The following is a 12,396-nucleotide window of genomic DNA, read 5'->3' as shown; positions in this document are numbered from 1 at the left end:
TATGTGTTGACAAACTGATAATTTTTTTAAGGCCTCTCTCTCTCTATCTCACACACACACACACACACACACACACACACACACACACACACACACATATATATATATTCTTGTAAACACACCATGTAGCTGTAGAATTATAGTGGACCCCTGCTGAGGAACTGAGCTGTATTGCCCTAGAGATATGTGTTTGAGTGGCAGAAATAGAGACACACACACCCGCCTAGTTAATGTCAGGAGAATTAAGGGAGTGTATGTTTGTACTCTTTAGTGATGCTTTCAAGAATGTTTTGACATTGAGCGTTTAAAATACATTCACCAGCTTTGTTGCTAGAAGATTTAACCCAACCCCACCAGACCAACTATAAAGCACACATATATCCACTATAAAAATGTCTAGAATATAAATGATAGTGTTCATTTCATCAATGGAAATACATTTTTTCTACAATGACAAAGTATGAAGAAGCTTAGCGTCTCAAAAAATGTAAAAAAGCAACTAAAACAGATCGTGAAACTGGTCTTAACTGGCTTAACTCAAGAAAAGTCAACTCAACAAACTTGATCATGTGCACACAACTACAGTGTTCCAGTTTCACATAACATTGTTTACACACTTTATTAACCCAATACTTGTTTCAATAAGCCATAATACTCTACTGAGTACAAATCACACAAATACCAAACCACAGATTTAACTAAATAAGAAATCCCCCCATACTTGTTCTAACCCATGACATCACTGGTGATGTCAGCAAGAGCTTAAAAGCAGGAAGTGGTTGGGTTCCTCCTGTCAGAGCTGACACAGAGAATGAGGAGAGCACATTTTTCAAGTTGGTGGTTTTTTGGCCTCATCTGAATTGTGGGATTGTCAGCGGATGAAGAAATGGAGACTGAATAGACACAAATTGTGGATAGAAGGAAAGGGAGGAGGAGGGAGGAAGGATAAAGGGGAAAGCCAGATGACACTTGAGAACATCAGGAAAGAGGTTATGATGGAAGAATTTAAGATAATTCTTAAATTGAAGGCTGTGATTTTCACCACTGGATTAAGGAAGGTGATGGAGGGGATATAGAAAGGACGAAGGTGTTACGTGATGGCAGTTTGTAGATGAAATGCAAAAGTACTGAACAGAGAAATAAAGGGATAAACCTACAAACAGTGTGTAAAAAGAAATAAATAGCATAAAAAAGGATAGTTGGTGAGGAGAAAGGAATCCCTATATCTGATGACATCTGGACTGAACTGTGAAAAGCAGTGAAGCTGTTACAGGAATTAGACGACTGGGCGTATGATATAAGATATGAGTATATGTTCCTCCTATGGTCAGATGTTATAAATGTCAGACATATGGTTATACTACTAATGTATGCGAAGGAAAACAAAGCTGTGGAGGGGAACATTGGTATGGAGAATGAGGTGGTAATGATACGTTAAATGCTGTAATTGTGGAGGAAACCACACAGCAGGCAGTGGAGATTCAACAAGTAAAATCAGAGCAGAAAGTAACATACACGGAGGCAGTAATGATATAGAATAGTGACAGAAGGGAGGACGGAGTCAGAAGTCAGAAGAAAGTGCAGGATCAGGACAGGAACATACCACAACACAGCAATATATCAATGGATGAATTAGTGTTACTTTTAGCCTATGTCATCAACTATTCAGAATAAGTCACCTGACCTAAGCCAAAGAGAAAGGACTTCAGAAGCAGCTTCTCCTTCTCCTAATACTGGACCAACAAGAGAAGGCTGCAGACACAGGAACAACGCCTTTGTCAGGGTGTAGAGAAACCACAACCACAGCCTACATCACCAGCTGGCCTACTAACCTGAGAGCTGCCAGTAGACCTGGGCAGGTAGCTCATGTTCTTGAACCACGTCACAACAACCACCTTGAGGCAACGACAGAGTGCAGGATGCTGGCGTTGTTTGTTCGCCGCTTCTCCATCTGAGTTTAACAGTCTACAATAGTATATAACGTCAACCATACTATACTATTGTTATCATTTACCAGGATGCCATGATGGAATACATGACCTCCCTCCTGGTTCACCAGTGCATCTATGGCAATGTTTTATGTTTTGTAGCACTTTGAGATTTGTTTTCAAATGTAAAGTGCCTTACAAATAAAATACATTACTACATGCATATTAACATCTGCCTCTTCTAAGCAGGTGCTCCTATTAGAGCTGATTGTCCCCTGAGAGGGCCGCATACAAACAAACAGAAGCAATCAAGAGCTGGTGCAGTGCCGGAGTCATGGCTGGAAAGCTTGCTGTGAGCCCATTGAAGTAATTTCTGTGCGATTCCATAAAGCGGAGCAGTACCTCCATAAACCGTGGGGGCAGTGTTGCTGTCACTGCTTGATTTGTAGCTCTAGTGAGACACGAAGAAGGAATAACAATAGCAGAACTTTTTGAAGAAAGGTTGTGTGAGTTGGTTAGAAACTTTAAACATACAGTTTTTGTCTTTTATGAAAGAGGAACATTATCAATATCTCCTCCACAGTCACCATGTTTGTTTGTGAGTTTGTTGTTGTCATAAACTTTTGACTCTGCGCTGCCCCCTGGTGGATGTATTGGTTAACATCCATGCCAACGTAAAGGATGCATGGAAGAATGAGAGCAGTGACGGTAACATCGTTTGAAAAGGACAGATACATTTTCATACGTACGTTGAGCATAAATGGGTCTTAAAGAAACCTTGGCATGCTGATAGACTCAGATCTGACCTTGAGCAGTCATATCAAATCAGTCACCAAAACAGCCTTCTATCAGCTTAAGAACATATCCAGAGTGAAGGGTTTTATGTCTCAAACAGACCAGGAGAAGTTGATTCATGCTTTCATCTCAAGTAGACTCGACTACTGTAACGGTCTTCTGACTGGACTCCCACAAAAAAGCATTAAACAGCTGCAGCTCATTCAGAACGCTGCAGCTCCAGTTTGAACCAGAACAAAGAGATCAGAGCACATTACTCCAGTTCTAAAGTCTTTACACTGGCTCCCAGTCGGCTCTAAAGTCTTTACACTGGCTCCCAGTCGGTTCTAAAGTCTTTACACTGGCTCCCAGTCGGTTCTAAAGTCTTTACACTGGCTCCCAGTCGGTTCTAAAGTCTTTACACTGGCTCCCAGTCAGTTCTAAAGTCTTTACACTGGCTCCCAGTCAGTTCTAAAGTCTTTACACTGGCTCCCAGTCAGTTCTAAAGTCTTTACACTGGCTCCCAGTCAGTTCTAAAGTCTTTACACTGGCTCCCAGTCAGTTCTAAAGTCTTTACACTGGCTCCCAGTCAGCTCTAAAGTCTTTACACTGGCTCCCAGTCAGTTCTAAAGTCTTTACACTGGCTCCCAGTCAGTTCTAAAGTCTTTACACTGGCTCCCAGTCAGTTATAAAGTCTTTACACTGGCTCCCAGTCAGTACTAAAGTCTTTACACTGGCTCCCAGTCAGTTCTAAAGTCTTTACACTGGCTCCCAGTCAGCTATAGAATAGATTTTAAAGTTCTGCTACTGGTCTACAAATCACTGAATGGTTTAGGTCCAGAATACATGAATGACATGTTAGTAGAATATAAACCCAGCAGAGCTCTGAGATCTACTGACTCAGGTCAGATAGTTGAGCCCAGAGTTCAAACTAAACATGGTGAAGCAGCTTTTACACAACTGGAACAAACTACCAGCAAAACTGAAATCAGCCCCAACTGTGAACATTTTTAAGTCCAGGTTAAAAACATTTCTCTTCTCCTGAGCTTATGATTGAGCTCTTTTAAAGTACTTTACATTTTAATCTTTCATTTGCACTCTTTGTCCTTTTAATGATTTTACAACTAATTATTATTTTATGCTGCAATCATTTTATTTATGTCTTTCTATTTTTCTGTACTTTGTTTTTATTATGGGGGGGGGGGGGGGGGGGTTACAAAGAAAACCAGATGTCATGCATTCAAGAAACATGGCTCAAACCAGCTCTGGATTTCATTATTAAAGCATATAATACCATACATAAAGATAGATACAGTGGAAATATATGGAAGGGTTTGCAATATTTATAAAAGAAGGCATAAACTATAGAAATTCAATGACAATACAATTGGAACTAGATGATATTGAAAGATGGATCAAGAAAGAAAGCTTGAAGGTAACCCATGAGAGAGGGACTTGAAAAAATATGGAACATTGGAGAGGTGATGTTATTTAGTGTGGGATTACAATGCACACAACACAATAATGGATGAAGATGAAGATTTAAATGGTGATAAAAAGGAAGTGGTGTGTTTAAATGATGGGTTAGGAACAACAATGAATTTGGTGAAAGGTACAGAATCAGCAATAGATTTTTTGGTATTGCAGTCTTTGGTTGAAAAACTTAGTTGGGACGTATTTAAAGGAATTACTACAGGTAGTGATTAGCCTACTATACAATATTCATAAATAAAGGACTAGAAAGGGAAAAGAACTAGATGAGAAAGAAGGAAGATGGTAATTTGAAGCAGCAAATTGGGACAAGTATAGAACAACTGGAGAACAATTAAAGGAGGTAAACATAAACCAGGCAATTGATGACCTCAATACAAAAATAAGCAGAATTATTCGAGGAGCAGCAAAAAAGTCAAAAAGGAACAGTAATAAAAGGAAAAAAGATAGTTGGTGGACACAAGAATGCACTACTGCTACTACTACTAAGTCTTAAAAGAAATCATATTATTTCCAGTATTTAAGTGTAAAAGGAAGCAGGCAGTAATTAGGAATATAGTAAAGAGAGGAAGGAAGAGGTATTGTGACTCACTAGACAGAACTACATCATTAGACCAAGTATGAGGTATGATTATAATTAAAGAGGGAGGAAATGTAATAATAGAAGGTAAGGATGAAGCAGAATTATTAGCAAAGACCTTTGTAAAGGTATGTAGTATTGAAAATGTGAGTATGGTGGAAAAGAGACAAAGAGAGAAAGAACAATAGCAAGAAATATATAAGCACTGCAGGATGATAAGGAGTATGCAAACATGATTTAATATGATGTTTACAATAACAAAACTATATAATGCAATAAAACAACACATGGGTCCTGTTCCATAAAGCAGGATTACCATATAAACCAGGCTTATTTAGTTAGTCTGGCTCATTTTCCAGCAGATTCGGTTCCATAAAGCAAGCTCAGCATCGTTCAAGCTCAGTTACCATGGCAACTTATGCTGGCAAACTAACCTGGTCCGGACCAGGCTAACTGTCAGGTTTGTCAGGCCTGAGTTGTTGCTTAGCCTGAAAGAAAAAAGATGATTTAATATATTATGTGGCTTCATTAATCACCATCCTTATTTTTATATATAGATATACTGTAGATATACACACACATATATATATATACCACATACACATATTTATACATATATATATATAGTCAACTTAATAATGATATATATACATTCATACATATATATATGTACTAGTAGTTCTCTTGGATTTTATTTATTGTTTTCTGTGATCATATGTTTAAATTCTTCATATGTCTCCAGCAGAAGTATCTGCTACAGACTGCTGCTGCTCTGTGGCTCTTTTGTGGTGGATTTTGCAATTGTGAATCCATTTGATCTGTGTTCGACGTCTTGGGCTGCTCATGAATGGCGTGCACACGCAATTAGTCTGAATTAGCTTGTCTTGTATTAGTTTGATTGCAAGAACGTGGATCAGCCTTTATGGAACCGCTTCAGCCTGATATCATTTGTTAGGCTCATTCAAGTCAGGTGTTTGACAATGAGCAACGCTTTTCTGAGCTTTCTTTATGGAACGGACCCCAGAGATAGATCAAATTCAGCTATTGTATGCTAAACAACTTTACTGATATGAGTAAAGGAAAATGATTAAGTTTGTATGATAAGATATGTTAAGTGGGATGTTTAACCACTTAATGGAAATAGTCAGTATTGTCCCCATATGTAAAGCGAGTAAGGATACAAGTTTAGCGAAACATTATGGAAGAAATGATTATTGAGAGATTCAGGTATCATATAGAGACAAATGAACTATTAAAGAATTACCTAAGTAGATTTAGTAAAAGAAGAGGCAAAACTTATCCAGTTCTATGTTTCAGAAATGAAATGAGGGAAGCTCAAATGAATAAAGAGAGTTTAGTAGCTATATTTTTGATGTTGGGAATAGTATTGGTATATGGTATTATTTGGAAGCAAAGCTTAATGATTAAGTTAAGTTAAATGGGAAGAAGAGGGAAAATGTATAGATTGGTTAAAAACTTCTCAGGCTGATATCAGGGAAAGATTATAATACCAAGTATTGAGCGGAAAATGGATCTCCTCAAGGGAGTAAAGTCAGTCTACTTGTTTTCAGTCATGATAAATGAAGTGTTTAGAGGTGTCGATAGGTCTATTGGTTTTGCATTATTTGCGGATGACAGAGTTTCGTGAGAAAATGGGATGGAATATAGATTATATGGTTAAAAAAAATACAGGAGGCAATAAGGAAAGTAGAGACATGGGCACTGGAGTGGAGTTTTAGACTTTCAGTGGCAAAACAAAGGACAATTTAGGGTCAACCTTAAACTTTATAGAGAAAGTAATTAGGTGTCTAGAATATTACTTTGAAAAATGTAAAATAAAAGTACTGATTAGGTTATTCTAAGATGTTTGATGGCCAGAGAGTGGGAAGCATGTAGGCTTTCTTTGAAGACCAGATATAATGGGTTAATAAAGGCAGTTCTATAGACTATGGCTGCATAATTTATCTGATTCAGTGGGATATAATTCAACATCAGGCCTTGAGACTCTGCTGTGGTGCCATAAATACAACCTCAGTTTCATCCTTGCAGGTAGAAATGAATTAAATGATCTAATCTTTCTCCAATGGTTTCAATGGTCGTGTAATCATTGCGCGACAGTTTTGACCGTGATGTCACTGAGGCGACGCACCAAATACATAACAGAAAAGAAAACAATAACCTCATCGTCGGTCCACTTATCATACATCTTCTTGTCCATCTCCATTATGTACTACTTCTCTTCTGCTGGGTTTTTGGCACGTTCTGTGTACGTCACATCCCACTTTGAATATACTCAATCAGCACCCTTTAAAAGTTCCAGGAGATTGTCCTTCAGGGGTGGTTCCTGCTATGGAGACATGATCCAAATTGTCAGGGTCTCGTAAAAATTCCTACAGTGGAAACAGCCCTCATGACCCTCGTAAAGACCCCTCACAGGTAAAATTCCTAGGACTTCCCAACAGTCGGTCATGAACTGAGGAAGTGTGAAAGGTGAAACGTTTTCAAGTATCTTCAATCAAGTTCAGTTACGCCATTCCTACAAAATAAAAGTGCTCATGTAAATGAGTTTAGTATGAACAGGAGTTTTAGGAGTCTAAAATGACAGAATCAAACTTTAAGCTGTGTCATCTGTCATCTGTCAGTAGTAAATCCGCTTAAATCTTGTCCTCTTGCCATGCTTAGATCTAAAACCGTCGGTGAACACCTCATCTGGCTCGTTTCTCATCCACAAATATCCTGATTATCCATTTTTGACAAGTGTGTTATGATGTCAGCTGTCTGCAGTCAAGTCTCCTGGAACGCTGTCAGAGGAGCCAAACGTGTCCCTGGCCTCTCCGAAGGAATTTGATGACAGAATCTTTGGTACACTGATACATTTGATTGGGTTGATTCAGTCTAATCACTGGATACACAAAGCCAAGGAGGTCAAAAGAGTTCAAGAGGGAGAACATTGTTAGTCATAAAACTGTATGAATTGAATCTGGAGCGTGGTCACAGAGGTTATTATTCCTGAAAGTATCACAGCTGAGCGCACACATGCCCTGTAACAATCACAGATAAAGTTGTGTTGCGGTGAAGTCAATTACCTTTTTTGAAAATGACATTACCTGACCGCCTCCAGCTAAAACCAATCCCACCCAGTCAGAGGACACAGCTTGGATTCATTTTACACTCAAAATCACTTATTTTATTACCTACTTACAACCTCAAATTGCTTTCAACTTCAGTTCGGTGTCTCTGTGAGGATCAATCAGCCATGCAGCACTATCTAATTCATCCCCACATGAACCGAGGAAACTCTAAAAGACAGAAGGGTTATTACGTCACTGAGTAGTCTGCGAACGCACATTGGTGCCATGCTTGAAAGCTCTTGGTGCCATCACCATGGTGGTGAATGGACAGAGTTTAACACAAAGGTTATTAATCTGGGTGAGACAGCGCTATGTTGGTGTGTTGTTGTTTAGCTGATTTCATGTGTTTTCAACGACCAACATTCAATCAATCCAATGTTATTTATACAGCAGCTTTCATACAGGTTCATGTAGTTCAAAGTGATTTACAGTTGATTGACAAGCTGATAATAAGACAGAACAAGTGACGACCTAAAGAAAATAAAAAATAAAAAAAATAACAGAATAAGAGAAAAAGACAATAAATACTGGCTGAACATGCAGGTTTTGAGTTTTTTTTAAATAACCACCACACCCAACAGATCATTTACTTTGAGTTCCAGGATTTTCACTTTATTTCTCAACCTCTGCATGTCTCATTCATTCACCAAACAGTCACACACAGTAAATCTGAGGATACAACACAAACACTCTGTTGTTTTGAACTGTCAGCTCCAAAAAACTGCCAGATTTTGGACTGCCAGATTCAGGCTGTGCTCACCAGGACAACAACACATTTGTCATTTGTTCAAGCATTTGAACTGTCCACTGTTTAACCAACCTCTTGTTATTGTCACGACTCCCTCTATACCCCTGCTTTTGTTCAGTTTGCCCCTTTGTCACAGTCTTTAATCATTTTTCATTTCCCCCCCAGGTCTTTACCCAACCTGCCCACCAGATGTACTCAGACTTTCCCATCAGTCCCGCTCACCTGACTCCCATCATCATTTATTATATTGTGTTTTCCTCATAATCACAACCATGACAGTGGTGGTGGTGCAAATACTGACTGATCTTTGTCATATATCCTACTAACAATCAGCTTTGGTTTCTTTTAACCCTTACATACTGTTCATATACTAGCACCCTAGCAGTATGTTCTGGGTCAGTTTTTGACCTGGTCTAATAATCTCCTCATAAAAAGTGTCTATACCACTTTACCTGTTTAGAAAGCATCAATAGTCGATCTAGTCATGTGATCATGTAACTTTTATTACACTAACTACCTATTTAATGTGATGATCACTTGAAAAATCTATCTCCTTTATTGGTATTAAAATACAATGCATAATATACTGTAGGTCCAAATGTCATAGAGAGTTCTCATAGGGAATATCTCTGTATTTCCAAAGGTCTTACAATTCACTAGAAAATGATAATTCAATTTATTTATCTAGACTATAATACTTCCAGTAAGCAATCACATTTAATTAGCCAAATTCTTACTATTCCATCTGTGCCAAGTGTCCTCAGACACAAGGTCAAGCATTTGAGCCCAGCCTGGATAAGACAGATCAGGGACCGTCTCCTCCCTGAATCTCCTTCCCCAACACTCCCATATCTTTATACCCTGCTTATTCTAATATGCTCTAATGCTGAAGTGAAAATAAGCTCCTCTTCCTCTTCAGCCCTTATTTTTCTCCCTTTTCCATTTCACCTCCTTTCTATAACTGATTATTCTAGGGTCACAGGACAGCTGCAGCTCTTCCACGTCTTATTTGTGGTAGACTAAGCTTAATTTTTCTTACTGTCGTCGTCATTGCTTTTGTTAAAATGTAAATGTACCAACCCTATTATTCAGCACTTTTGCACAAATTTTAACACGGTTTCACAGCAGGCGCCTGTTTCTTTGGTTTTTTTTTCGGAGAAAAAGCTCTAATAAAAAAAAAAAGCCACTGTACACTATAGCAAACACACACAGTTAGCTGGAGACTAGCTGGTGAACACAGTGGAGCATTTAGCAGCTAAACAGATGGATATTTCCCTCAGGAGTTGGTAGAGAGCATAAACAGAGGTAAAAGAGAGTGAATGTTGGACTCCAAACTGCTGGATGTGGAAATGAGCAACTATCTGCTAACAAGTTCAACATATCAATTTGAAAGGTAATTTGTCAGTGTTGTGTTCACACATTGTTTCCTCAGAAAAGAAATGGACAAAATATCAGTTATTGCAGGTTTAACCTTTGTGTCGTCCTCCTGGGTCAAATTGACCCCGTCTGTTTTGATTGTTCCTTCTTTCCTCCCTTCCTCCCTCCCTTCCTTCCGTCCTTCCTTCCTTCCTTCCTTCCTTCCTCCCTCTATTTAAAATGTAATAATATTTTCATTTCATTAATTTTTGATAACTTTTCCAATATTCTAACCAATGTTTCAGCTGTTAGTGTAAGTGTAGCCATTAAGCACCAAAATCTAAGTTCAGCTGTTTTTCATGGATACTGACATGATTTATAAGAGAGATCATTTCTTATAAAGAAGATGTATCTCTCATTTGAAAATGTATTCATTAGTTCAAGTAGGTTTTGGAATATAAAATAAAGATATTTGATGAAAAAAATCAAAAGTCTGTCATGGGCTTAATTGGTACTGTTGGTACATTTAAACCCATGTGTGCTCCAAATAAGCCCACGTTATGATTTATTTACTAAATATTTAAAAAAATGCTTTTTTCAAAGAATAATAAAGAAATAAAAGGATCAAATCTGCTGCAGAGACGAGAAGTGAGTGAGTGACCCATAAAGACAGAAGTTCAGATATTCATATACATGCTCTCACATACATCACATATTCTGTAGACTGTATTGTGTAAGGAAATGTCACAGGTACGTCAGTCATGCTATGTGTGGACAGTGTGAGTGGGAGCTGGTGCAGAGGCCAGGAACCTGAGCCGCCTGTGGGATGCTCAAATGAAATGGAGGTCAAATGGTGTGCTTATGAGGGAGGAGAAGAGATAGAGCGACATTATGGAGGAGGGATGGGGGTGAAGGATGGAGGAGGATGGAGGAGGAAGGAGTGCAGGTACTGTGGTGAGTGATGATGATGCAGTGAGACAGAGGAAATACTGAAAATGGAGGTAGGTGAAAAAATATGTAGATGGATGGAACAAACATTTCATTTCTGTCAATCCAGAGTTCATCATCGACTGTTCCTTCTTTCCTCCCTTCCTTCCTTCTGTCCTTCCTTCCTCCCTCCCTCTTTCTTTCCTTCCCTCCTTCCTTCCTTCCTTCCTACCTTACTCCCTTCCTCTTCTCCTTTCTCCCTCCCTCCTTCCTTCTTTCCTCTGTCCTTCCTTCCTATCCACCTTCCCTCCCTCCTCCCTTCCTTCCTTCCTTCTGTCCTTCCTCCCTCCCTCCTTCTCCCTTTCTTTCCTTCCCTCCCTCCTTCCTTCCTTCCTTCCCCCGTCCCTTCCTCCCTTCTTTCCTCTGTCCTTCTTTCCTTCCTTCTTCCCTACCTATTTTCCTTTCTCCCCCCTCTCTCCTTTCCTTCCTTCCTTCCTTCCTTCCCCTGTCCCTTCCTTCCTTTCCTTCCTTCCTTCCTTCCTATCCTCCCTCCCTCCCTCCTCCCTTCCTTCCTTCCTTCCGTCTGTCCTTCCTCCCTCCCTCCTTCTCTCTTTCTTCCCTTCCCTCCTTCCTTCCTTCCTTCCATCCTACCTTACTCCCTTCCTCTTCTCCTTTCTCCCTCCCTCCTTCCTTCTTTCCTCCGTCCTTCCTTCCTTCCTATCCTACTTCCCTCCCTCCTCTCTTTCTTTCCTTCCCTCCTTCCTTCCTTCCTCCATCCCTTCCTCCCTTCTTTCCTCTGTCCTTCTTTCCTTCCTTCCTTCCTCCCTACCTATTTTCCTTTCTCCCTCCCTCTCTCCTTTCCTCCCTCCCTCTCTCCTTCCCTCCTTCTTCCTCCTTTCCTTCCTTCCGTCCTTCCTATCCTCCCTCCCTCCCTCCTCCCTTCCTTCCTTCCTTCCGTCTGTCCTTCCTCCCTCCCTCCTTCTCTCTTTCTTCCCTTCCCTCCTTCCTTCCTTCCTTCCATCCTACCTTACTCCCTTCCTCTTCTCCTTTCTCCCTCCCTCCTTCCTTCTTTCCTCTGTCCTTCCTTCCTTCCTATCCTACTTCCCTCCCTCCTCTCTTTCTTTCCTTCCCTCCTTCCTTCCTTCCTCCATCCCTTCCTCCCTTCCTTCCTTCCTTCCTTCCTCCCTACCTATTTTCCTTTCTCCCTCCCTCTCTCCTTTCCTCCCTCCCTCTCTCCTTCCCTCCTTCTTCCTCCTTTCCTTCCTTCCGTCCTTCCTTCCTTCTTCCCCCCCCCCCCCCCCACACTTCCTTCCTTGACTCAAGCACAACAGGAGGGTTAAGGTCATGTGGTTTAGTTACAGCAACTGAATGGGGAGCCAATTAAAGATGATTACATACCAGATCAATGGAAAGACACAAACACAGATTTACTGTAGGCAGTACACACTCATATGAGATGTG

Source organism: Scomber japonicus, chromosome 23, assembly GCF_027409825.1.
Source record: "Scomber japonicus isolate fScoJap1 chromosome 23, fScoJap1.pri, whole genome shotgun sequence".
NCBI lineage: Eukaryota > Metazoa > Chordata > Actinopteri > Scombriformes > Scombridae > Scomber > Scomber japonicus.
Note: the sequence above shows the minus strand (reverse complement) of the source record.